Source organism: Diplotaxodon limnothrissa, linkage group LG19, assembly GCF_057381915.1.
Source record: "Diplotaxodon limnothrissa isolate DT_005_m linkage group LG19, D_limnothrissa_male_GT1.1, whole genome shotgun sequence".
NCBI classification, from domain to species: domain Eukaryota; kingdom Metazoa; phylum Chordata; class Actinopteri; order Cichliformes; family Cichlidae; genus Diplotaxodon; species Diplotaxodon limnothrissa.
Window position 1 is genome coordinate 32,101,533 of NC_140614.1, and position 25,869 is coordinate 32,127,401.

At 44.1% G+C, this 25,869-nt stretch overlaps 1 protein-coding gene and 2 long non-coding RNA genes across 4 annotated transcripts in view; 2 read left to right on the forward strand and 1 right to left on the reverse strand.

Annotated features, from left to right (window-relative positions):
• Positions 1-25,869, reverse strand: part of LOC146612593 (regulator of G protein signaling 6-like) — a 54,017-nt gene that overhangs the window by 25,984 nt on the left and 2,164 nt on the right. The window lies entirely within an intron of this gene.
• Positions 16,264-17,294, forward strand: LOC146612594 (uncharacterized). Its single transcript, XR_014904949.1, has 3 exons — positions 16,264-16,394; positions 16,676-16,742; positions 16,910-17,294. It is a non-coding gene; the product is annotated as an uncharacterized LOC146612594 (long non-coding RNA).
• LOC146612595 (uncharacterized) lies at positions 24,192-24,898 on the forward strand. Its single transcript, XR_014904952.1, has 3 exons — positions 24,192-24,322; positions 24,604-24,670; positions 24,838-24,898. It is a non-coding gene; the product is annotated as an uncharacterized LOC146612595 (long non-coding RNA).

The following is a 25,869-nucleotide window of genomic DNA, read 5'->3' on the forward strand; positions in this document are numbered from 1 at the left end:
GCTGAATTAGCTGCAGTATCAAATAATAACAATAAGTTCTGTTAGTTGCCAGTTACGACTAGTAGTTGTTAGCTTTATTAGTTCAACTGCTAATAAATGCTAACGATAACCAACCATTTAAGCCTGTGCTGAAGATTAAACTGAGCATCAGAATGAGGGCAACAGTTTATTTAAATAGATATGGCGTGATGTTGGCTGTTCTGAGATTTTCAGAAACTGACAATTTTGCTGTGCAACCATCTCAGGGGTTTGCAGATAATGGTGTGAAAAAGAGAAATTATTTGGTGAGGGCCTTGTTACCAGAGGTTAGAGGAGAATGACCAGACTGCTTCGAGCTGAAGGATGGAAACAGTAAATCAAATATTCACTTACTATGAACAAAGAAGAGCATCTCTGAATGCACAGGACACTGAATCTTGAAGCAAATGAGCTACAGCATTAGAAGACCACACCAGGTACTCCTGGTGTGTGCCACAATTTCCATGGGCTAACCAAAATGTGACAATGTAGATTGGAAAAGCGTTGCCTGGTCTAATGAGTCTCAATTTCTGCTCTGACATTCAGCTGGTATGGTGAATCATCCTGCCTTTTATCATTGATTCAGACTGGAGACGGTGTAATGGTACAGGGGATATTTTTTGGCACACTTAGGGCTCTTTCCTAATGAGAGTGTACCCATCTTCCGATGGCTGCTTCCAGCGGGACACTTTACCATGTCAGAAACCTCAAACTATCTCAAACTGGTTTCCCTGTACTCAAGTAGCCTCCATAGCTACCAGATCTAAATCCAGTGGAGCACTTTTGGGATGTGGTGGAACAGGAAGTTAGCATTACGGATGCGCAGCCAACAAATCTGCAATAACTCTCTGATATTATCAACCTAATATGGACCAAAATCTCTGAAGAGGTTTCCAGCACCTTGTTGAATCTATTCCAAAACAATGAGGGCATCTATGGGTCCAGCTCAGTACTAGCAAGATGTACCTAATATTGGCTGGTTGAGTAGAGTTGAGTTGCTCTCATATGAATAAAGAACACAATTTAAACATGTATGTAAGCACATATATACTGCAAAACAATTGCAACATTCTTCATAAAAATCAGTGTTCTCATCCACAACTTGGTGGATGTTGCTAAATAACTTAGACTGTCATATAATACTCCTCAGAGTGCCACTTTGACCTCTGCGCCAAACTGGGTGCATAATTAAGCGAGTTCCAGCTGGTGTGCGGTGCCCTGGGGAACGAGGTGAGAATAAAGCCTGCTGGAGAAAGAAGACGCCCCTTCTCTTTCCCATGGAAAAGCCCTGCCAGGAAATTGTGATGGCTGGAAACTTGGATGGTTTTAGAGATGTGTTAATGAATCACATTTGAGTGAACTCCCTCACACACTGGCACATAGCTGTGCGCAGTCATGTGGACAGGAAAGACACCAAATCACCTGCTACGTCTGGTATTGCAATTCACTGAGGCGTCGGCGGCCCGAAACAGACATATTCAGCGATCCATTTCTTCTCTAAATTGCCATCTCCATGGGAATGCCCTGCAGAAAAAGCCATTTCTTTTCTGCAATAAACAACTGTTTTCCCATCAGGTCCTGCAGCTGAAAAAAAATAGCTTTTTACACCCTAGTGAAGCCATTTTCACTTTTGCCAGCGCCTTTCATACGTAATGACCTGTAATCATTAGCGATAATGGATCATAAATGCACTAAAGTTAATTGCTAAACACGGAGAAAATGAACCCTATTCACTCAAATCTGCACTCTTAGTAACATTATTTCATGAAAGCCTGCTGAACGTTATGTGTGCACGTCCGTGGATCAGTGAAACGATCTGTGAACCTGTCACTAATCAATTAGTTTTTAGTGATTTTAAAAAATATATATATATTTACATTCTCTCCATGCAAACACACCCTGCCCCTTCAGGGGAATTTTTGCTCCAGCTGGGTGGATTCATTTGCAAATGAAAACGTAACAAACATTAAAAGTTTCTTGAGCTCCTGTCAAGGAGAACTACGTAGGTATAGGGTTGTATGGAAAGTCCAATTAGCCAGTACTGGGCTGCCCATACTGCCGGATGCTCTTCAGGGAAACTGATGAGATCCAGAAGTGTGCAACTGTGATGCCTAGCTTCACTTTAAACCAGTCAGACCCATGTGCTGGAACAGGAAGTGTTGATGAGGATGTTAGCTGCTTGTTTGGGCCGGTCGAGGATCCCTTATGGAAACTGGCGTACGTTTCTATGGCAACACTGGTGTCAAGAGGAGCAGAGCAATTCAAAGTTTGCCAAGTTAAGCTCAAATGCTGGGCAGCGTGCCAGCCTGACTAAATTACAATTACAGATCCACTTCTTTGCACAAGAGGGATAATCTTGTTTTCAAATCATTCTTTTACATTTTTGGGTTTTCTTTCTTTTTTTAATAGGAATTAATAAGCTACTTTTTTGTTCTCCAGCGTCAAATGAGATGCTTACAAATCAAAGCTTTGGGGCTGTGAGCAAACTGCAAATGCAAAGACGGCTTGGCTAAGACAGCCTATAGTCAGGCGAGCGTAAGCCTGCCCACAAACCATAGTGACTCATCAGGTCACCTTTCTGTTGATGAGACTCAAGGAGGACAGAAAAAGATCATCTCCCCTCTTGTAAATGTCTGTTGTTAGATACTCCATGGGTTGCTAAGGGCTCGAGTGCAGTGGGGGGGAAAAAAGGAGTCTGCTGCTGCTCTGAACAGATTGTCCACTCTAAAAACAAAGTGCACTGCACAGATACAGGGGCTACTTTTAAAACAAAAACTGCCTCAAATGAAGGACAACAGCAGCCTCGAATTGGACTAGCGGCTTTCACAGGCTTGCTCATACTCTGCTGTGTATGAGATCAGACATGTCAGAAATGAGCAACAGCCACAGGACCAGTGGGGCAAAGGTAATTTTCCCCACTGGGAGTGAACTGTGTATTACCTGCAGTTCATTCCTTTGCGAGATTTACCTCAGCGATCACTTGCTCATGGCAATTTAAATGCAGGGGTGCAACTTTGAATGCAAACACCTCTAACGGCACCTGCATTTTAAACGAGGGACTCGGTGTATGTCAATGTGGGAGCAGGAGAGGAGAATATCTCTGGTCTCTAGTCTCTAATTGAGACAGAAAAGCAATACAGGACTGTGGCATGTGAGAAATGAAAATGAGAGGCGGAGAGGGCGGTGGTATGATGCAAACAAATGCAGAGAAAGCTAACAGCCTGCACCACACAGAAAGCATCTGCGACTGTCTCCCTGACTGCCAGTTTCAAAGATCTGTGAAGAGAGGGTTTTCTGTCATTTAGCGGCTTTTGATTTCTTCGTGCACTCGCTGCTGTAACTTCTCAGTCACCGGAGTCTAAGGCTTGCCTCCATGTCACAGAGTGTTCACTGTAAAAGTGGAGATGAAAAGGGTATGAAATGTTGCGCTATTCTAAGGGTGCGCAGCGATTAAAGCACCTGGGAGTGGAGGGGCTCAGGTCTGGTGTGTGTGTGAGACAGAGGTGGTGCTGAATTCGAGCTCTCTTTGAATCGCTCTCATCTTCTTGATCAATAGCCTCAGTTCATCTTCAGATCTGGGGCACTGCAACTGTGTAATAATGTCCGCATGTAATTGGTTTGAGGTGGTACCATCTCTCTATATTCATGTTGTCACTGCCCCCTGACATGCCACTCTTTGAGTCCTCAGTCCCATTCCTTAAGTCCTGGTGGGAATTGGGTTAATAGGAAAAGGATGAGGCATGCCCAGGTTGGCCTTGTCCCTCAGTGGACACACAGGTCTGCTCTTGATGTGGGAGACGCAGGAGACTTTGCAATGCAAAGCTTTCTCAGGGGGAAACCAGAGGCCGTGGGGGGGGGGGGGGGGGGGGGGGGGGGGGGGTGCCTTGATGACATGTTTTAGCTTTAGAAGTTGAAAACAGTGAGTAATCATTTGATCCCGTGCTGAATTTGAAGGTTTATTCTCACTTACAAATCGAGAGAGACAGAATATCAACTATAGATTTAGAAAGAAGACATTACATAAAATCTATAAATTGCATAGCATGTTATTGAGTGAAATAAACATTTGATCCCCAAGCAAAACATTACTTAGTGCTTGATGGAGAAATCAATATTTGCGAACAAGTTGGTCATCAGGTTTGCACATAACTGAGGAGGGATTTTGGTCCACTCCTCTCTACAGAAACTCTCTAAATCTTTTAAAACTCAAAATCAACTCCCTCCACACATTTTCTGTAATGTGCTTCCCCTTTCCATTTTACCTTGGCGGTATGTTTTGGATCATTGTCATACTGGAAGACTCCTCTTCAGTGTTCCGGCTGAGGAAGGGAGGTTGGCGTCCAAGATTTTTATGGCCCCAAAGCTCAATGTTTCCATGCTTGACTGTATGGATGGTGTTCTTTATGTCATACTCAGCATTTCGAAGAGAAATGCTGAGTATGACACAAACATGCAAACATGGCGGATCAACTTGATGCCAAAGAGCTTGATTTTTCATCTCTGGTGTCATCTGACAACAGCACTTCTCCCAAGCCTTCTTTGACTCATTTAGATGTTCAGTGGCAAACCTATGATGGGCCTGTACATGTGCCTTCTTGAACAGGGGGCCTGCAAGAATTTAATCCATGGTCCTGCTCGCAGTGGTGGATCAAAATCTTATTTCAGTCAACCGCATGCAAACTAATTTGTAACTTTTAAGTGGTGTGTGTGGTTTTTAAAAATATAATGTTGGTTGATATTCTGTCTCTCTCCAGTAAAATGAAACTGCCATTAAACTTACAGATAAGCAAACTTACAAATTCATTAGGGAGTCAGTGATTTCCCCAATGAACCTCCTCCTTACTTGTAATATTTACTCTGGATTCCTTCTTTAGAAATTGGAAGTAACACTGACTTGTTCCATGTCCCTTTTTCAAAGTGATAATTTGATATTTGATCGACCTGCAACAGAAAAGACATGGAGCCAGCTCCCTGGGGCTTTAGTTGAGATTACATAGTGTTCTTTAGTAACAGTATAATAATAAAAGTCGACTCTCTGAACTCGATCCAAACCCATCTCATCCACATGCGCATCTATCCAATTCACAAACGCACTCACGCCTACATCGTCCGTACATATTCTGTATTAGCCTATCACCAGAAAACTGTTGAATCAGTGATGCATGCATGTGCATTTGGCATATAGCAACACTTCACAGCCAAATGATGTATCACATCTTAATCAGCTTAGCCAAGTTTTGATCCAAAGGATTTTTTTCCTCCCTTTCTCGTTTCATGTCATAATTCTATAATGCCATCTGCTCGACTGCTCCACATTCTTTCCCTCCAGGGACACAGAGTATGGCTCAGTCCTCCACACGTTTTATACCTCGGCTCATAACGATGCTGTTTTTCGTCTCTGTTCCTTTTGAATTCCTATGTTTACAAGAAATTCTCCTGAAAAAGAGGCCCTTGACCTCTAAAGATGTATAGGAGATGCTCTTTACAACAGCACTTTGTTTTATTAAGCGCCCTCCCCTGCATGCCCTTCCATTTTTCCTCATTGGCTTCTGTCATCCACACATTTTTTGCCTCTCTTCATGCACAAGGATCCTGATGGGTTTTTAGAGGTAAAGGATGTCACAGTGACAACAGAGGGACAAATTGAAAAAGGACCATAAAGGAAAGAGAAGGTGTTGTGGAACACAGTGGAGGCGGAAATGAACTTTAGAACCCACACAGATGCTGAGACACTCACACAAGTCCATCCTGCTATCAGACAGCACATTCACCAGCAGTTTTATTTGTAATATCATGCAACATTAGGCCATTTTTCTTAGAGGAGTATTTCAAGTTTGCCGAAGAGCTATGAAAACAACTCGACTCTCGCTGGCAATAAAGCCTTGTTACCTCCAACTTGCAGCTACAGGTGATGAAATCCAGGCAGCTGGGCGTACATGTGGTGATAAAATCTCATCTCGCAGTGCCGTGGGGCATCAAGCGGCGGCGTACACTCGTAATGTTCTTTGCTGCACTCAGTCCCTGAGGGCATGCCTCCTCTTCCTGATAAGGAGCTGCCACAGAGATGTTCACAGTTCTGGCCTTTGTCACCCTGTCATCCTCGCTCTTACACACCACTCGTCCAATTGTCATCCACTAATGACTTTTAATGAAACTACATGAGTCCTGAGGAAGCTCGCACAACTGCATTGCAGGCAAAAAAGGATATGTCACAGAGCTATGTTGGCTAATTGACTGAATAATGAAATCAATAGATAGTAAAACACAGAAGCTCCAGTCTTTTATAGCATCAAATCTTTACTTACTGCTCATCGATTGTCTATAACGTCAACAGACCACCTTTACTGCTAACCAAAGCATTAATAGGAAGCAACCAAATTTTCTCATAAATCTTTTATTGTTTCACCCCAGGCGAGCCAAAAATGAACCATCTATTACGCCTGCAAAGCTAGAACTTGCAACCTTACCATCACAGCCCCCTTGAATTATTGAATAGGCTTCTTAAGAAGAGACTAGGCATGCTTTGTGATCTAAAATCCTCTCAACATATTTCAGAATGAAGAGTGGTGTCCGTTTGAGTGTTTTTTCCCCCCACTGCACGCTATCTGCTTGTGACAGCAGGCTGTAATGCTGAGAAGGATTGTGGAGGGATTGCTCTGCCACACTTGCTTTGGAGGACATCAGAATTGTCTTACTATTTCCTAGACAGTGTTAAATCATGAAGGTTCTTCTTTGACCAGGCCTTAGGGTATTAGCAGCTCTGTAGTGCAATGGCTTCCACGTTCACCTTACAAGCGTAAGATCCCCGGTATGATCCTGAGAGGACGCACAAATCCCTTCGGGGGTTGCGTCGGGGAAGAGCACCCAGCATAAAAATCTGCAAACATGCGGAGTCACCTGTTGTGGTAACCTCATGTGAATAAGGGAGCAGCTAAAAGTAACTTCATGCTGTAATCGGCTATGAATTATTTTATGTTGATGTTTAAACTTTGTTTAAACTTTAACCATCGTCATTTCCATGGAAACACCTTGGAGAGGTGCGCCTTTTCTTTTTTGGACACTATTCTTTCAGGCTTTCTCTTGTTATATTTATTTATTTATTTATTGCCTCAAACTTATATACATATAAAACAGATTAAAGACTATATAGAAGAAAAAGGAAACGCTGTTTTACCTCTTCCAGCTTGTATTAGTCCACTTATGTCCACTAATCAAAGTACAAGTGATTCATGTTGCATGTGAACATGGCCTCGTCTGCATACAGCTGTTCTCTCTGTGCCACCATGCACAAAAAAAAAAAAAAGCTTAAGCTTATTTTATCTTTCTGCTATATCGTGTTATAGGCTCAGCTATGTCCAAAAGGAAAACAAATCTTTTGAATGAAGCCTCTCTCTGGCTGCGTTCCCGTGCCTCCGCAAACTCTTGCCAAGAACTCTTCTGCATATCTTAGAGGAGATAAATGATGCAGTTGGTGATAACAATGCACACTGTTAGACAAGGCATTCATAGGTTTGCTGTCAACTATGCACGCGAAAACAGATGGAAGGAGCTGAATAAAGCTGATCTACAACAGATTGCGACTATTTTTCAAAACTATATCTGTTTTTCTTATGTTCGCGCCTGGCTTGTCATTGTGTGAAGTAAGCATGGATTAGTAGACTCTTCATTATTTTCAAGTCACTGTGATTCCTCCACTGTAGCTGTTAGAAATGACAAACACGTCACCTGAACCGCATAAGGCAGGGGTGGGGGAACTCCAGGCCTCAAGGGCCGGTGTTCTGCAGATGTGTCCTTGATCCAGCACAGCTGATTTAAATGGCTGAATTACCCCCTCAACAAGTCTTGAAGTTCTCCAGAGGCCTGGGAATGAACTAGTGATTTGATTCAGGTGCGTTGACCCAGGGTGAGACCTAAAACCTTGCAGGTCACCGGTCCTTGAGGTCTGGAGGCAGTGCTGTGAGTAGACGGCAATGACATTTTTATGATTAGGAAAAAGCCTCTGAACATCCAGCCACTGCGATGAAGCCAGACTGCATGATTTAAAGTACATTGCTATGTTCTTAGCTGCCCTGAGAGTAATTCTTACAGCATTGTGTGACTGATTCTTTTGGGAGAACATTAACGTCACAGCAAAACCAACAGCAGCCGACAGCTCTTTTTGTGGAAAACAAATCCACACATTTATCAATACACGTTTTCTGCCTTCCACCAGCTGCACTTCCGAAATGTGGGAGTAACCACGTTGGATTCCTCTGGTGATACCATCCTACTCCACCATCATCACCGCCTTTGTCCCTCTTGCCCCGAGCCTGATCGATTCTGATGATTACGACGAGCTTAAAAGCTTCGGCACTCCCTTCCTCTCTTTTCTGCTAATAAAGACCAATCTGCAACTAAAGCAAATGCCGCGGTGTCAAATTAAAGGCAGGATGCCGGAGTGTCTAAATGAATTAAGCTCACACTGCATCCAAGTAACTGGTTGTAAAGGAAGGCGTGAAGCAGATCAAAACAACTACTTTTAAAAACCCTGAAAGACCAAAGTTTAAGAGCAGGTTTAACTTTCACCCAAGCCTCAGATTCAGGTTCACTTTCCCTCCTCTCACTTAGTTTGATAAAAGTAATCACAGCTTTGTTTTAAGCACCGGGGGCCTCTGCTGTATAAGTTATTGACAGAACAATTGGAGTGGAAATAGGAGTCAGCACACAGCAAGGTCTCCCGCAAGGACATTTCTATTATTTTCGAGCTGAAAAAAGGAAACAAGGAGAAATGTGCCAGTGATTATCTAACATAATGGAAACTTGTACAGCCTTCCTAATGTCACAGATTCAGTTTGAAATCCCCCCACGTACCGCGGGACAACAGAGTCGCTTTTGACAAATGGGTTATTTAGACCTTTATGACTCTGGCGGCAACTGCAACGGACAGATGTGCAAGGACATCTCAGTCGTTTGGCCAATTAATTTTTAAGTGATGGGGAAGTGTCGTGACAGTGCACAGCTCAACACAGGCATCCCAAGAGGCAAAGTTACTGAATCGGGGTGGTCTAAAGTGAACCCAAGTAGAGGGGAATGTGTCCCTGCTCTGGAACAGAACTAAATGGTCTGGTCCGACCTCCAAGCCATGTTTAGTCAGACGAGCTAGCCAGGGTAATTAACACTTGGGGCATGGGTGACTCATCCCTGCTTCAGCCTTTACCCAGAGACAATTACAGAGTCACACCACTCTACCAACTGACACTCCATCATTACCTGCGAATCAGCAGAACACAGATGATACTCGCCGTCTGTCTCTTGCTCATCTGAGTCAGAGCTTTTATTCTGAGCAACGCGTCTCTCTATCGACCCATCAGATGTGTCTGTAAACAATATAAATGGGTGTGCAGATGGTGCCACAATTGGAGTACATTTGTATGGTTGCTCAAAGTGCTGTCGATCGGTATATATCAAAGTTGTAATTGTGCAGCAGGCTGAAAGGTGCCGCATTGTGCTCGTCTTTGTCAGAAGTAATTAACGGCCATTTGAAAGATGTGCCTTCTTTTGTTGTTTTTCATTCTTTGAACGCTTCTTTTAAGAGTCTGAGCAGAGAAAGAGGCGTCTAATGAAGCATTCAGTGAAATGGCACATGCAGCGAGCTTCGTTTTTTTCCATCAGGGAGCCGTACTTCATCAGCTTGATTCAGCATATTGAGGACATATTCATCACTTGCCGATCCACCGGCACAAGGATTAAATACACCATCAGTGGAAAAGAAAAACTGTCTGCAGTGATAAAATCCTCATTCCACTTTGATGAGACGTGAAAATGGGACAAGATGGAGCATGGAGCAGTTCTAGAGAAGATCTCACTGGGTTTAAAGAAAAAGTCAGGTGACAGTTACAGCTGAAATTGACACATGCAGAAGATAACGTTGTAAAAAAGGAAGAATGGAGCGGTAGAAGAATACAGTCGCAGGGTCTCGTTCATAGGAAATGTTCAGATCCTTTTTCCATCTTTAAATGTGGAAAATCTCCACAGTGGACTATGGACATTGATTTTTAATGTGGCTTTAAAGATTGTTTCGGACAAATGAGCGGTCTGCTTGTGCATCCTTATTAGCCAATCAGCTGGCTAATTTAAGTCAAATGTGACCAATGGCTAATTATTCTCATTCTGTACGCTGCATGCACAAATGTACTCACTGACCTCTTAATACAGGTATAACTGTCCAACCAATCACATGACACAAGTATTTCAGGAACTGCTGATCCACTTTGATTTTCCCAAACAGATGCAACATAGAAAGGCAACAGTAACTTAAATAAAGCACTCGTTGTGACCAAAGTGTGCAGAAGAGCATCTCTGAAAACAGAAACAGCATAAGACCTGTTACACTTGCCACTCCTGTCAGCTAAGAACAGGAAACTGGGGCTACAAGTAACACAGGAGACTGGAAAAATGTTGCCTCGTCTGATGAGTCTCCATTTCTGCTCTGACAGTCCGATGGCAGGGTCAGAATTTGGGATAAACAACATTTAGGCTGCTGGTGCTGGTGTAATAATGTAGAGGATAATTTCTCGACACGCATTGGCTATTATTTAAATGCCAACCTGAGTCTGGAGCAGGAGATTCACATCATGAGAGCAGCAAACCTGCTGCAGCTGTGTATCTCTGAGGAGTGTTTCCAGCACCTTGTTGAATCTCAGTCATGAAGAATTAAGCACCAGCAACATGTACCTAATAAAATAGCCTGTGAGTTGTTTGTTTGGTGAGACATTTGAATGACCTTTGCTCAACAAATTAACAAAGTGAATCTATCACTGGCTTAATGACAGCAGTTGTAAAAATAAGAGCACATAAAAGCAAAATTCAATAAGTTACTGCTACAAATGCATTTTGATCTTTCAAAAGGAAGTAAGAAAAAACAAATTCACAGGGCAGATGTCACCTGTCAGGATCCTTCATGTCTCTCTGCTTCTTTTGTTGTCTCCGCTTCACCTCTTGGCAACATCATCTCAAATCGAGCATGGCTCAGTCTGACCACATCAATCCACAGCTGACTTTTTACTTTTGTGTCTGCAAGAATCCGGCTACAGATCCCCGTGGCTGCTTCTCAGCCCACCCTCATGAGGTGTGATGTTTCTCAGGAGGACATCCCTAAATAGAGGGCTCTTACCATGACTTTAGAAGTAATCGTCTTTGAGTCTGTGTTTAATGTGTCTCTCATCTGCGACATCCCTTTTAATCGCTTGTCCTCCTGACAAGCGCTTTGCACACTTAAGATAATATTAATACAGATGTGTCAGAAATTATTATTTTTGCCGCAATGAATGCATTTGTTTTGAAAAATGTGACAAAACCATGTTGTGCAGTAATAGCCTGCTCTCTCTTTACATTTTCCTAATTAAGCGTGTCAGCGCTACCGTGGGGCTACAGCTTGATTATCAAGTGGAGAACCAGCAACTTTTCACGCAGCTTACAAATGTCACAGCTGGTTTCAGTAACCCACTAGGATTTACAGCTGTGATTATACATCAGTTGATTCTAAAGTTAGCAGAAAACGTAAGGAAATTTGTGCTTGGTCGATTATTTCTTACAAATGGGGCACTATTTAAGGGGACATAGACAGACTTTCCAATTATATAATATAAGCTTTATCGCCATAAAGGAAGCAAATTTCCTTATTTTTTATGCTAAGTTTATATATCAGTGTCATTAAAAGCGGTTTAACTGGACAACAGTGTCCTCACTGATGCCATTAACCATCAACCCCCACTTAATGGGAATTTTATCTATTGTGGAAATCCTCTCTGAGTCAATTGCTGTAATTTTATTCATATTTCCAGTATTTCCATGTCATCCGCTCTGCTAGAGAGCTGTGAGTAGCTCCAGCCGATCCACCCCATCAAACTCACTATTAACGTCACTCTGTATACACAGCTTTATGCTGCGAGCCCAATAAAAAAAAAACCTCAACGCCGGCCGCATTTATTAAATGCGCTTCTTTAAGAGCACCTTGTTAGCGATGTTCAAACAGACGGGCAGAGCAGGAGAGGCACTGGCGCAGGGAGGACTATCCTCACTGGAGAAAAGCCTTTTATTTTAGTCACAGCGATTTTTCTATGGAAGAGGTGAATAATCCTGTCAACACGAGGGGCAGACTGCCAAAAACGCCAAATTATTATCCAGTTATGATTTGATTTCGGTGGATTTTCATGTGTTGCTCCATCTGCTTCACTGGAAATGTCATGGCCTGGGTCTAGGGACCCAGGGCTCAGGCATTTTCAGTGTATGTTTATGTTTATGTTTTCCGTGTGTTGTATTGGTTTGCTCTCCATCTCTCCATGTGTCTCTGTGTGAGCTTCCGGAGGTGTGGGTTCGCTGAGGAGACTGCGAACCCGGAAGTGGTCTACTCGAGAGACGGCCGCACCTGCCGCTCGTCGTCCTCTGCCAGCTGCAGCAGATTACGCTCGTCTAGGAACGGCATTTAGGACTGCAGCTGAGCTGAGGCCGACGCTGGATCCTTGAGTCAGAACTCGTCAGTACTGCCGTGAGCTTTTACGTAACCTCCGCGGAAACAGATCCCCTGCTAACCCTCTGCCTTTTGTGTTACCAGGAATCGGGAGCGGAGTACGCCTCTAAAGTCACGGTGTGGGAATTGGAGTTTTTTGGAGTCGCCACCTTTCACTTCTCACGGACATCTGCACTGTGTGGGATTCAGGGAGAATCACCACGGGACCACAGTGCTGGGATTTTGTATATAGTTGTGTGTTTTTCACCTCCTGTAAATAAATCCACTGTCCTTCACTTAGAGTCTCGCGTTTGGGCCCTGCTTTCACTGTCACTCCACGGTCTGCCATCGCAGCCCGTGACAGGAAAGAAGAGACTGGCTTACGTATTAAACACACCGGAGCTGGTTATATAAGAGATAAAGCTTTGTGCTGTTACTGTTGTTTTATGTTATTGACCCAACTAGGAAAGCAACCCACACTGACACTTAGCATACAGGCACACGGGCTTCAGCGTGACCCTGACAGTTCAGCCCATGCCAGCGCCTCAGATAAAGACTCCCATGCTGCAAGGGGAGACAGTGTTAAAAATGGTAGTTGATATCCAGAGTGTTTGGCTGGGCCTTTCTATCTTGAGTGCATACTGGAACAGTAAATAGTGGCTCTAGACACTTCGGATGGAGGTTAGCTTTAAAAGAGGAGAGATATACCGTTCACGGGCCCCCAGGGGCACTTAAGAGTGCCAAGAGAGTGTGACGCACGGGCAGCTACCTTCTGACCAGTGCAACTAGAGTGTCCTCGTGCCCCTTCAGATCCAAGCTGCAGTAATTCCCTGCTAGAGCTCGGGAATCAGTAGTTCAGGAAGTTGCCATTTACAGTAATTTCATCTTCTGCCAGTTGAGGGAAAGTTAATGTCCAACCAGTCGTGTGATTAGTGTAATTTTACACTGATGATGTAGGAGTGGAGCAGACCCCCTGTCCTGTTTCTAAAAGGTCTTAAACCGGACATTACTCTGTCACTGCTCCCATCATGACGTATCGTAATGCTGCACACGTGCAAGCAAATGTGAAGATGTGTCCAAACGATCCAGATACGCAAGTTTCTAACCCTTCATGCTAGGGCTGGGACCCAAAATTCATATCTCGATATTTTTTAACTGGATGGCGATATACGATATATATCTCGATATATATATATTTTTTAAAGCCATACAGTAAGAACAAAAAGAGAGTTCATAGTCAAAGCTGTGTCCCAGATGTCACACAGGCACTTTTATTAACATACAGCATAGATGTACATGAAAAAAACTACTCAAAAATAAATTAGGAGCATTTATTAAATAATAATGCTCCATAAATAAAAGAAAACAAGGTTGTTTTTGTGCATAACAAAGAGCTCACAATTGTGCAGTCAGAATGTAAACTAACAGACGCTGAGCACAATAACAAAGACAGATTTCACAGCTGCTCTGTTCCCAACTTGTACTGCGTGACTGACAACCTGGAGTTTGAAATCCGCTTCGTAACCACGTCTCTTAACAGGTGCCATTTATGGTCCTTATACACACACAATACGGTAATATTACGTTGAAGCACAGTACGTATCACTCCACGAGGCTCCTCGGTAGCCGTAATGCTCCGACAATCCATCAAGCGGTGCAGCTCCGTAGCTTAGCAAAGTCGTACTCAAACATTTATTGACAGATTGCTGAGCGCCGTGTACCACCTAAGATCGGTTCGCGGCCATCAAGCACAACCAGAATTCATACAAAAGGCGCGCTGTCAACTTTTGAGAGAATGCAAGGATTTTAGGCCGTGCAGCCCCTCTGGGCTGCATGGCGTTAGCGTGGTTAGCTCGTTAACACGTTGACGGCGTCCAGCCCCACGCACGGGGCGATGCGCAATAACTCGTTAACGGAGATTTGCCGTGTCCATCATGTCGCTTCCTGCAGGTGAAGCGATGGGGGAGGAGGGGGAGCTGTGTTCAGTGAAGGAGGGGCGAGGCCGAGTAACGTTGCGTAGAGACGAAAGAGAGGCAAACCTGCGGCTCCACAACTATAATTATAACGTAACATAGACTATATCGATATAAAGGATATTGTCACATCTTATATCTCGTATAAAAATATATCGATATTTTTTTTAAAAAAACCTCAATATATCGCCCAGCTCTACTTCATGCTTATACATATATCGTTTTCCAGCCTCTCTTCTTTTCCCCCAGCGGTCCGACTCTCCTCACGTTTAGAAGCACACACAGGAACAAAAATACAGAGCCATCACAAAAAAATGTGCTCGGTATGAATAAATGAACGGTGAGAGAGGGGATATGATGTCTCAGAGGACCCGATTTTTTTTCCAAGATGGAATGCTTGAAATGGACTTTAATTATTAATCATCAAGAAGCAAAAGAAAGGCTGAAATAAAGAAATAGGGACAGTGGAAACTAAAAGAAAGTCGACAGTCTACGGCAATGCTTGCAGCTCTGCGAGGCCGGGCTAAGTGGCACTTTCACTGTAGTTTCGTATTATAGCATGCTAATATTTTTGAAAACATTTCTGGTATTTGATAATAAACACAAGTAGTACATATAAACAACTTATGACCTCAGATGTTCAAAATTAAAAACAAAGCACCCAGTGATCTATTTGGGGCGATCGTGGCTCAAGAGTTGGGAGTTCGCCTTGTAATCGGAAGGTTGCCGGTTCGAGCCCTGGCTTAGACAGTCTCGGTCGTTGTGTCCTTGGGCGAGACACTTCACCCGTTGCCTACTGGTGGTGGTCAGAGGGCCCGGTGGCGCCAGTGTCCGGCAGCCTCGCCTCTGTCAGTGCGCCCCAGGGTGGCTGTGGCTACAATGTAGCTGCCATCACCAGTGTGTGAATGTGTGTGTGAATGGGTGGATGACTGGATATGTAAAGCACTTTGGGGTCCTTAGGGACTAGTAAAGCGCTATGTAAATACAGACCATTTACCATTTACCATATGGAGGAAAATTAACAGCTGCTTTGGAGATTATAGCGCACCGGCTGATTGAAAGAAACACATCAGCACAATAAAAGTACTGCCACCAGTGTAGACAAGTATCTGAGGTTCATCCACCTCTGTAGATGCAGTGATTAAATAACTGATCGGACACAGATCAGTACTAGACCACTGAAGAGAAAGGAGACCACTGTGGCTACAATCACCATGAGGCAGCGCTTCAGGTGACCAAAAATATCTGACAGACAGTTCATCCATTCACTAACCCACCCCTCACTGTCCTTGACAGTGTAGATTTTCTGTACTTTATCTTATGTGAGGCTTTTCTCGCACTAATGATGAAAACTTTTGGAGTGTCTTCACCACTGTAATTGGGAACCAGACTGCACTGTCTCTTAACAGACTGTTAAAGCTTACACGCACATCCCAAAAGTCCACTGACACCAAGTAGTGTCTTTAAACTTCCTGGTATGATGGTTCATTACTAATATTTCCCCACTAAGCCACTCTTAATTCCATCTAGATATAAGTCTCGTGGGCTGTAACACACACAAAAAGCTGTAAAACTCGTGTAACCCTGGAGAGTTACTAAGGGGTTTTAGTGTGTTATGAGTGATGTTAGTATTTTGAGTTCACTGTTAAGTTTTATTAAGTTAAATTATTTTGTTGAGAATTAATAAAATAGAAGATGTCTATAATGTCCTGATGGTCCTTGAAGTATACAGGGGGAAGTACCGCCTCCTGCCGTTCACTGCATAGCAGCTACGGATATCAGGAGAGAGGGAGAGGAAGAAAAGTCCGTTTTTCCAAGTGGAAAGCGTGGTTGTTTTTATCCTGTACGGTGGAAATAAGCTATCTAGGAATTGTTGTTACCCAGAAAGGAGTTTGTTACTGCTCGGATTCTTCTGGGTGAGTTAATTTGTTGTGAACAAGAATATTGTGAGTTTAAGCCACTAACGATGACATGCTAGCGGCTATCGCGGCTATTGCTATTAGCCATGTGGCTGTACATGTGTGATTGTGAGGATTAAACTGTATGTTAGAGTTTGTTAGCTTCCTATGATGATGCATGTAAAGATTGTAAGTCATATGTATGCTGTAGATGTTGATATGTTCCTATATCAATCCTTAATTGCGTTCATTGTGAGGTGAATACAGTTTAAAGAAAATGGGGTTATGTTTCTTTGTAGTTGTGCTACAACGCTTCACCATCGCCATTTTGAAGCTCCAGGAGAGTCCATTTTATTGGTTACTTTGGTAAGAAGTTATCATTGTCTATGTTTTGGAATATTCTGTCGTTCTTTCTGTATACTGGAAAGGTAAAATGCAAATTTGTTAGTATGTATGAACGAAACATAAGAAAGGATATATGTATAAATGACTAAATATAGATTTTTGAATGTTATTCTGACTGTGTTATACAGGTCAGGTTTTTTACTTGGGCGTACAGTTCAGTGATGATCCAGTCCAAAGATGGCGAGCCACCCCTCCAGGACCCTTGAGATGATTGCTCTAGGAAGAGAACTAAATTCTTTGGACGAACTGTGAACTGTACAAACTCTACTTAAGTGGTAGGACAGATTTGCACGTCATTCCTCCTTTGCACATCCTGCAAAGAGAATCCTCATTGCTGGACTCACACTTAAGGGTGTCGGCTGACACGAGAGAGAGAGACTGAGTCAAATCCCCCGGGGTTGTGTGTGTTTTGTTTATTATTTTCCGTGACTTGGGCCCAATTTTTCCTTTCATGTACTGTTATTGTTTTCATTGTATGTATGTAAGATTCTTTAATTGTGAATACAAATTGATCAAACCAAGTTCTCAGAGCGTTTCATTAGTCATCCACTGCTCCAGTAGTCGAACCTCAGCTATTGGCCCAACACACAGGTAACCATTTAAATCTGTATCCCAAGTGTTGAAAGGGGTGTTACAGAAAATTGGCGAGCCAGCCAGGAGCAGGTGGCAGACTATTGACGCTTTGTTTTCATTTTTTCTCCTTTTTGGGCAAAAATTCTTATCTTCAGTCATTATAACAGTAATTTGCCAAATTGGTGACATGGAGGTAGTGACACGTGAGCTGGTAAAGATCCCTAACTCTGTCATGGTTGAAGGGTTAACCTGGACTGAGGTGGACAATGAAGTACAGAGCTATTTAGAGACTCATGGTTCTATTAACCGTGTCCTGCGTATAGATGAACCAAACTCAGAGTTCCATAACAATGCAATTGTTGAGTTCACTTTTGGTACTGCGTTGCAAACGCTTGCTCCTTTGTTGCCATTTAAATACAAAAGCCCCACTCGGCCTGATGTGACTTTCCACGTGTGTGCGCTTGCTAGTGTCTATACCCCTGTGGTTAGCAATAGTGCTACTGAGAGTTACATGTCTGAGTTGCAAAACATTGCTAAGTTAACAGGGAAGTCATTTCAGCTTCTTTTGCAAGATGAACTAACTAAGTTGAGCTCTACAGTTGCAGCCACAGTAGAAAATGCCCCTGTGGACAGGAGTCAACATGAGGGAAGTCAGGCACCTAATTTCAGCTCGGCCTCATTACCGCAAGGTGCAATGCAATCTAGAATTGCTCCTGATACCACTATTCAGGGTGCTGCACTACGCTCAGCTCCAGAGATACAAAACCTGACCAAAGAGCAACATCCGAGAATACCACCAGTGACGGTGAGTTCATGCCCAGATCTAAGCCCCAGTGATCTCAACCCCCCTGAGATACAAAAGGTCGTTGTGGAGCATATTGTGCGAAATGAGGAGGCACCGCCACACCATTATGCTGCCTCACGCCTTCGAGTCTTTTCAGGCCGATTGCCGCGGCCAAATAATGAAACGGATTATGAGACCTGGCGCTCTAGTGTGGAACTTCTTTTAACAGACCCAGCATTGTCTGATTTAAGTCGCTCCAGGAAGATTGTTGACAGCTTGTTGCCCCCTGCTTCAGATTTCATTAGGCATCTTGATTCACAAGCTTTACCTTCTGCATATTTGCAGCTTCTTGACTCAGCTTATGGTGCTGTGGAGGATGGAGATGAGCTGTTTGCTAAGTTTATGGGTACTCTGCAGAATGCTGGTGAGAAACCATCAAACTACCTTCACAGACTCCAAGTTGTGCTTAACACTGCTACAAGGAGAGGAGGGGCCTCTGCTGATGAGTTTGATAGGCAGTTGTTGAAGCAGTTTTGTAGAGGCTGCTGGGATGACTCCTTAATAGCAGAGCTCCAGCTTGAACAAAAAATTAAAAACCCTCCTAGTTTTGCTGAATTATTGCTCCTGTTGCGTACTGAGGAAGACAAGCATGCTAACAAGGCAGTACGTATGAAAAAGCACCTTGGTACTTCCAGGCAACAGCCAGCCCCACCCAAACAGCATGTTTGGTCTCAACTGCAAACTGCCTGTGTTTGCTCTGAGTCTAAGGCTGTGGCAGAAACCAATCTCCTGAAGAAACAAGTTATTGAGTTACAGGCTCAAATGGCTCAGTTAACCCCCCACAGGAAAAGCAGGGGTAAGAACGCAAACTCAAATGCAAAGGTGACTGTGCAGACCAACCCTGCTCCTGAGCAGCCCTTGGCAGTGCCTGTTCCAGAGCACCAGCCACCTCCCAGGCCACGCCCGTGGTACTGCTTTCGGTGTGGAGAGGATGGCCATGTAGCCTTGAGATGCAGTAATGAGGCTAACCCCGTGCTAGTAGCAGCAAAAAGGAAGCAATTTCAAAGAAAACGGCAGGAGTGGGAGACGCAGAATGGCTCTGTGGATCCACACCATTTAAACTGACAGCAACTCCTGTTGTGGGACAGACAGGAGTTCAGTCTAACACTAGTCCCTCTACCTCCAAGCAAAAAGGCAAAAGACAGCCAAAATGTCAGCCATGTGGGCTGCCACAGAGGTTAGTTGGAAGCAAATGCACTGCTGAAGTGTGTGTTGCAGAGAAAAGGGTAAACTGTCTTTTAGACTCTGGATCTCAAGTTACAACGATCCCCTTGTCCTTCTATGAAAGCAACCTGAGGGACCAAGAAATTAAATCATTAGATGATTTGTTGGAGGTTGAAGGAGCTAATGGACAGCAAGTTCCATATTTTGGCTATGTGGAAATAGATATCACTTTTCCTAAAGAGTTTGTAGGAGAGGAGATTGAGATTTCTACTTTGGCCCTTGTGGTTCCAAACATGAGAGAAAATGCCCAAGAGCAAATTCTCATTGGCACCAATACACTAGACGTGTTGTACTCAAGTGTTGCTACTCACATGAATGAATTTGGCCTACCTGTCCAGTATGGCTACCGAGCAGTCCTCAAAGCCTTGGAGCTTAGGCACAGACAGCAACCCAATGGCAAGCTGGGCCAAGTAAAACTGTCTGGGGGGAAATCTGAGACGATTCCTGCTGGACGGACTGTTGCTTTAGAAGGGGTAGCCCTTGTTGGGAGCTCCTTTAATGAAAAGTGGGCCTTGGTAGAGCAACCAACAACACCCTCCTTGCCTGGTGGCCTACTGGTAGCAAATTGTTTAATCACATTGCCTAAGAAAAGGGCGAGCACATTGGCAGTGATAGTCAAAAATGAAACCGCCCATGATGTAACAATCGCACCAAAAACAGTGATCGCTGAACTCAGTGCTGTTCAACAAATAGTAGCACATAAGTCTGACACAAATGTACCTGACTCTGTCAAAGACAAGAACAATTCTAGTCCAGATTTACAGTTTGACTTTGGAGATTCTCCTTTGTCAGCTGACTGGAAGGAAAGAGTAACACAAACATTGAAGTCAATGCCAGAAGTGTTTGCTCACCATGACCTCGACTTTGGTCATGTAGGTCAGGTCAAGCATCACATCAGACTTCACGACCAGACACCTTTTAAGCAGAGAGCCCGGCCAATACACCCACAGGATGTTGATGCCGTGAGAAAACATTTAAGGGAGCTGTTGGATGCAGGCGTGATTCGCGAATCTGAGTCTCCTTTTGCGTCCCCTATTGTGGTGGTCCGGAAGCGTGATGCCTCCATCCGTCTCTGCATCGATTACCGCAAATTGAACTCACAGACAATCAAGGACGCCTATGCCCTTCCCAATCTTGAAGAGGCTTTTTCAGCTCTCACAGGCTCAAAGTGGTTTTCGGTTTTAGACTTGAAATCCGGCTACTACCAAATTGAAATGGAGGAGGCCGATAAGGAGAAGACCGCGTTCGTGTGTCCCTTGGGATTTTATGAATTTAATAGAATGCCGCAAGGAGTCACAAATGCCCCCAGCACCTTCCAGCGCTGCATGGAGCGTTGCATGGGTGATCTGAACCTGAAAGAGGTGTTAGTTTTTATTGATGACCTTATCATTTTTTCAGACACAGTTGAAGAGCACGAGAGGCGCCTTCTGCATGTTCTGAATCGCCTGAAGGAATATGGTCTCAAACTTTCACCAGAGAAGTGTAAGTTCTTTCAGTCTTCTGTCCGATATCTAGGCCATATTGTTTCCCAGAACGGAGTTGAGACTGATCCAGAGAAAACTAGTGCCCTGAAAACCTGGCCAAAGCCATCTAACCTAAAAGAACTGAGGTCCTTCCTTGGGTTCAGCGGTTACTATCGCAGGTTTATTCAGGATTTCTCCAGAATTGTGAAGCCGCTGAATGAGCTAACAGCTGGATATCCTCCAACCTGCAAGAACAAGGAAAGAAAGGCCAATGTCAAGTACCGCAATCCTAAAGAGCCATTTGGTGAGCGCTGGACTGCTTCTTGTCAACAGGCTTTTGACACCATAATCGAGAGGCTCACTTCAGCACCTGTCTTGGGTTTTGCTAATCCTAAACTTCCCTACCTGCTCCACACAGATGCGAGTACGACTGGGTTAGGTGCAGCCTTATACCAAGAGCAAGATGGTGAGCTTAAGGCTATAGCATTTGCAAGCAGAGGGTTGTCTAGAAGTGAAGCTAAGTATCCAGCACATAAGTTGGAGTTCCTAGCCCTTAAGTGGGCTGTCACAGAAAAGTTTAGTGACTACCTTTATGGGGCTGGTTTCACTGTGGTCACCGATAGCAACCCCCTTACATACATTCTAACCTCTGCCAAGCTTGACGCGACTAGTTATAGATGGCTGTCTGCTCTCTCCACCTACTCGTTCAAGCTGCAGTATAGGGCTGGAAAACAGAATGTGGACGCAGATGCATTATCACGAAGGCCACATGGTGGACTCATAGATGATCATATCTCAGTGAAAGAGAAGGAAAGGATCTGTAAGTTCACTGCCAACCACCTATCAGAAACGGAAACCTCAGAGGTCATTCAACCAGAGGTGATCAAAGCCATCTGTGAGCGGCATGACATCTATTTTGCTGGTGAAGGTTCTGAGTGCTCTGATCACTCAGTTGCTTTGGTTGAGTCCATAGCACTCAGTCCTGAAGCCCTGCCACCTTGCTTCCAAGGGAATGACAGTCATGGGCTGCCAGTTATCCCCTTTTTCTCATTTGCTGAAATCTCAGAGAAACAGCAAGCAGACGCAAGCATCAGGGAAATAATTACTCAATTGGAAAGTGGTGAGACACCTCCACCTCAAGTGAGAAAGGAGCTCCCTGAGTATGGACTCTTGTTAAGAGAATGGAACCGGCTAGAGCTCAAAAATGGAGTCTTGTTTCGCAAGAGACAGGGAGTGATGGGAGTGACTCATCAACTTGTCTTACCAAGAGAACTGAGAGATATGGTACTTGAAAGTCTACACGACGACATGGGCCATCTTGGTGTTGAACGCACCCTTGATCTAGTGAGAGCTAGATTTTATTGGCCTAAAATGTCCTCAGTGGTTGAAGAAAAGATTAAGACTTGTGATCGCTGTGTGAAAAGAAAAACTCCACCAGAGAGAGCAGCCCCAATGGTTTCAATAGCGACCACCAGACCATTGGAATTAGTCTGCATGGACTTTCTGAGTGTGGAACCAGATCAAAGTAATACCAAGGACATATTAGTAATAACGGATCATTTTACTAAGTATGCCCTTGCAATACCAACGCCAAACCAAAAGGCGACTACCGTGGCTAAGTGTCTGTGGGAACATTTTATATCACATTATGGGTTCCCTGAAAAACTCCATAGTGATCAGGGCCCCGATTTTGAGTCCCGTACCATTAAGGAGCTGTGTGAAATGGCAGGAATCCGGAAGACACGGACAACCCCGTACCATCCAAGGGGTAACCCTGTTGAGCGTTTTAACAGAACGCTGCTGCAGATGCTAGGCACTCTAAATAATAAGGACAAGTCCCGTTGGAGGGACTATGTTAAGCCTCTTGTGCATGCATACAACTGCACAAAGCATGAAGCCACAGGGTTTGCACCTTATGAGCTTATGTTCGGGAGACAACCAAGACTCCCTGTGGACTTAGCTTTCGGGCTTCCTGTTGATCCTCTGCCATTGTCTCATTCACAGTATGTGCAAGGCCTGAAGAACCGCCTGAAAGAGAGTTATGAGCTTTCGAGCAGAAATGCTAAGAAATCTGCAGATCGTAACAAAACTAGGTTCGACCAGAGAGTTACAGGGTCTAGCCTTGAACCAGGGGATCGAGTGCTAGTTCGAAATGTGAGACTGAGGGGAAAGCACAAGCTAGCAGACAAATGGGAGGCAGATGTGTATGTAGTTGTGTCACATGCTAATGACCTTCCCGTGTATACAGTGCGTCCTGAGGCTGGAAATGGTCCTTTGCGCACTTTACACAGGGACCTCCTGTTGCCCTGTGGGTTTCTGCCCGTAAGTGCTCCTGAAACCCCAGTACTGCCAACAGTGCGAAGGTCAAGAACCCGTCAAAACCCAGGTTATGTAAACGAATGCTTTGATGATGTCATGTCAGACGAAGAAGAAGTGTATCCTTCAAGGATTGTACTTTTGGATCCAGCTGCCTCCAACCTAATGCCCAAGGTTGATCACGTTTCATCCGACATTCCACCAGAGCAGCACGCTACTGACAATGTGATCCCTCTTAGCAGAGTGGTTGTTCCCGGAGCAGTTTCAGATGAAATTGAGGTGGAAATTCCCATAGAAGCAGGGGAGGAGTCCCCAGCCACAAGCTCACCTCAGGTCAGCTTTCTTGACCGTGAAGAACCAGGAAGAACTGGAGGTGATGAAAGTGAATCTTCTGGGAAGATTGGTGAGATTTCAGTGCCCCTCATTTCACCTGTTGGGCAATCTCAGCTGCTTGACATTGAAGGTACACAAGATGTTCCTGAAACTGATGACATAGCTAATTTAACCCACATAAAAGAGCCATCAGAGGGGTTAGATGAGGCCGTCAGATGTTCAAACAGGCAGCGAAGTCGACCAAAGAGACTCCATTATGCTGAACTTGGAAACCCTTTAATAGAGGTGGTTCAGTCACTTTTTCATGGTCTGGGTGCTGCTATAATAAGGTCAATGGATGCTGCAGAACCGTTGTGGTACAATCAAACCACCATCCCTCCTGTCGATCCAGTAACAACACAGCCGCAGAGAAGGTGCACGGGGACGTGCCACCCTTCAGTGGGGGAGGGTGTAACCCTGGAGAGTTACTAAGGGGTTTTAGTGTGTTATGAGTGATGTTAGTATTTTGAGTTCACTGTTAAGTTTTATTAAGTTAAATTATTTTGTTGAGAATTAATAAAATAGAAGATGTCTATAATGTCCTGATGGTCCTTGAAGTATACAGGGGGAAGTACCGCCTCCTGCCGTTCACTGCATAGCAGCTACGGATATCAGGAGAGAGGGAGAGGAAGAAAAGTCCGTTTTTCCAAGTGGAAAGCGTGGTTGTTTTTATCCTGTACGGTGGAAATAAGCTATCTAGGAATTGTTGTTACCCAGAAAGGAGTTTGTTACTGCTCGGATTCTTCTGGGTGAGTTAATTTGTTGTGAACAAGAATATTGTGAGTTTAAGCCACTAACGATGACATGCTAGCGGCTATCGCGGCTATTGCTATTAGCCATGTGGCTGTACATGTGTGATTGTGAGGATTAAACTGTATGTTAGAGTTTGTTAGCTTCCTATGACGATGCATGTAAAGATTGTAAGTCATATGTATGCTGTAGATGTTGATATGTTCCTATATCAATCCTTAATTGCGTTCATTGTGAGGTGAATACAGTTTAAAGAAAATGGGGTTATGTTTCTTTGTAGTTGTGCTACAACGCTTCACCATCGCCATTTTGAAGCTCCAGGAGAGTCCATTTTATTGGTTACTTTGGTAAGAAGTTATCATTGTCTATGTTTTGGAATATTCTGTCGTTCTTTCTGTATACTGGAAAGGTAAAATGCAAATTTGTTAGTATGTATGAACGAAACATAAGAAAGGATATATGTATAAATGACTAAATATAGATTTTTGAATGTTATTCTGACTGTGTTATACAGGTCAGGTTTTTTACTTGGGCGTACAGTTCAGTGATGATCCAGTCCAAAGATGGCGAGCCACCCCTCCAGGACCCTTGAGATGATTGCTCTAGGAAGAGGACTAAATTCTTTGGACGAACTGTGAACTGTACAAACTCTACTTAAGTGGTAGGACAGATTTGCACGTCATTCCTCCTTTGCACATCCTGCAAAGAGAATCCTCATTGCTGGACTCACACTTAAGGGTGTCGGCTGACACGAGAGAGAGAGACTGAGTCAAATCCCCCGGGGTTGTGTGTGTTTTGTTTATTATTTTCCGTGACTTGGGCCCAATTTTTCCTTTCATGTACTGTTATTGTTTTCATTGTATGTATGTAAGATTCTTTAATTGTGAATACAAATTGATCAAACCAAGTTCTCAGAGCGTTTCATTAGTCATCCACTGCTCCAGTAGTCGAACCTCAGCTATTGGCCCAACACACAGGTAACCATTTAAATCTGTATCCCAAGTGTTGAAAGGGGTGTTACACTCGCCTTTGGGTACATGTAGACTGCCAAGGATTATCCAATCTAACATTTAATAGCCTGACTTAAGCGAAGAGGGAGGTGGGAAGCAGTCAAATCCTTGACTCTCCCTGGGCAGGACAGGGGTACTTTAATTCGTCTAATTAGCTGCGTGTGTCAAAAGCCAGGCAGGCGTCACAATTCGGAAGAGTCGGGCCGAAGCGTGGAGGAGAAGAAGCGAACGACACGCTCAGGGACGAGAGATGTTGGCTATTAATAGTTTGCGAGCAGTGTGTGGCCTCTCTCCTCAGAGTAATTGCATTTCCCTGCACTGTAGTGTTTCTCGTGGCGCTTGGAGTTTCATTTTTGTGCCCCCCCCCCCCAGTGCCAGTCCTGTTCATCTCCACCATATGAGCGTGGCAGAGGAAAACACAACAATGAACAGGTAGCGTGCATCAAGCTGTCTCCAAGGGTGTGTACGTCTTTTTTCCCCTTTCCTGCGAGCTCCCGAGGTAATAAGACATTCTGCAGTTATTGGATTGTTTTGCT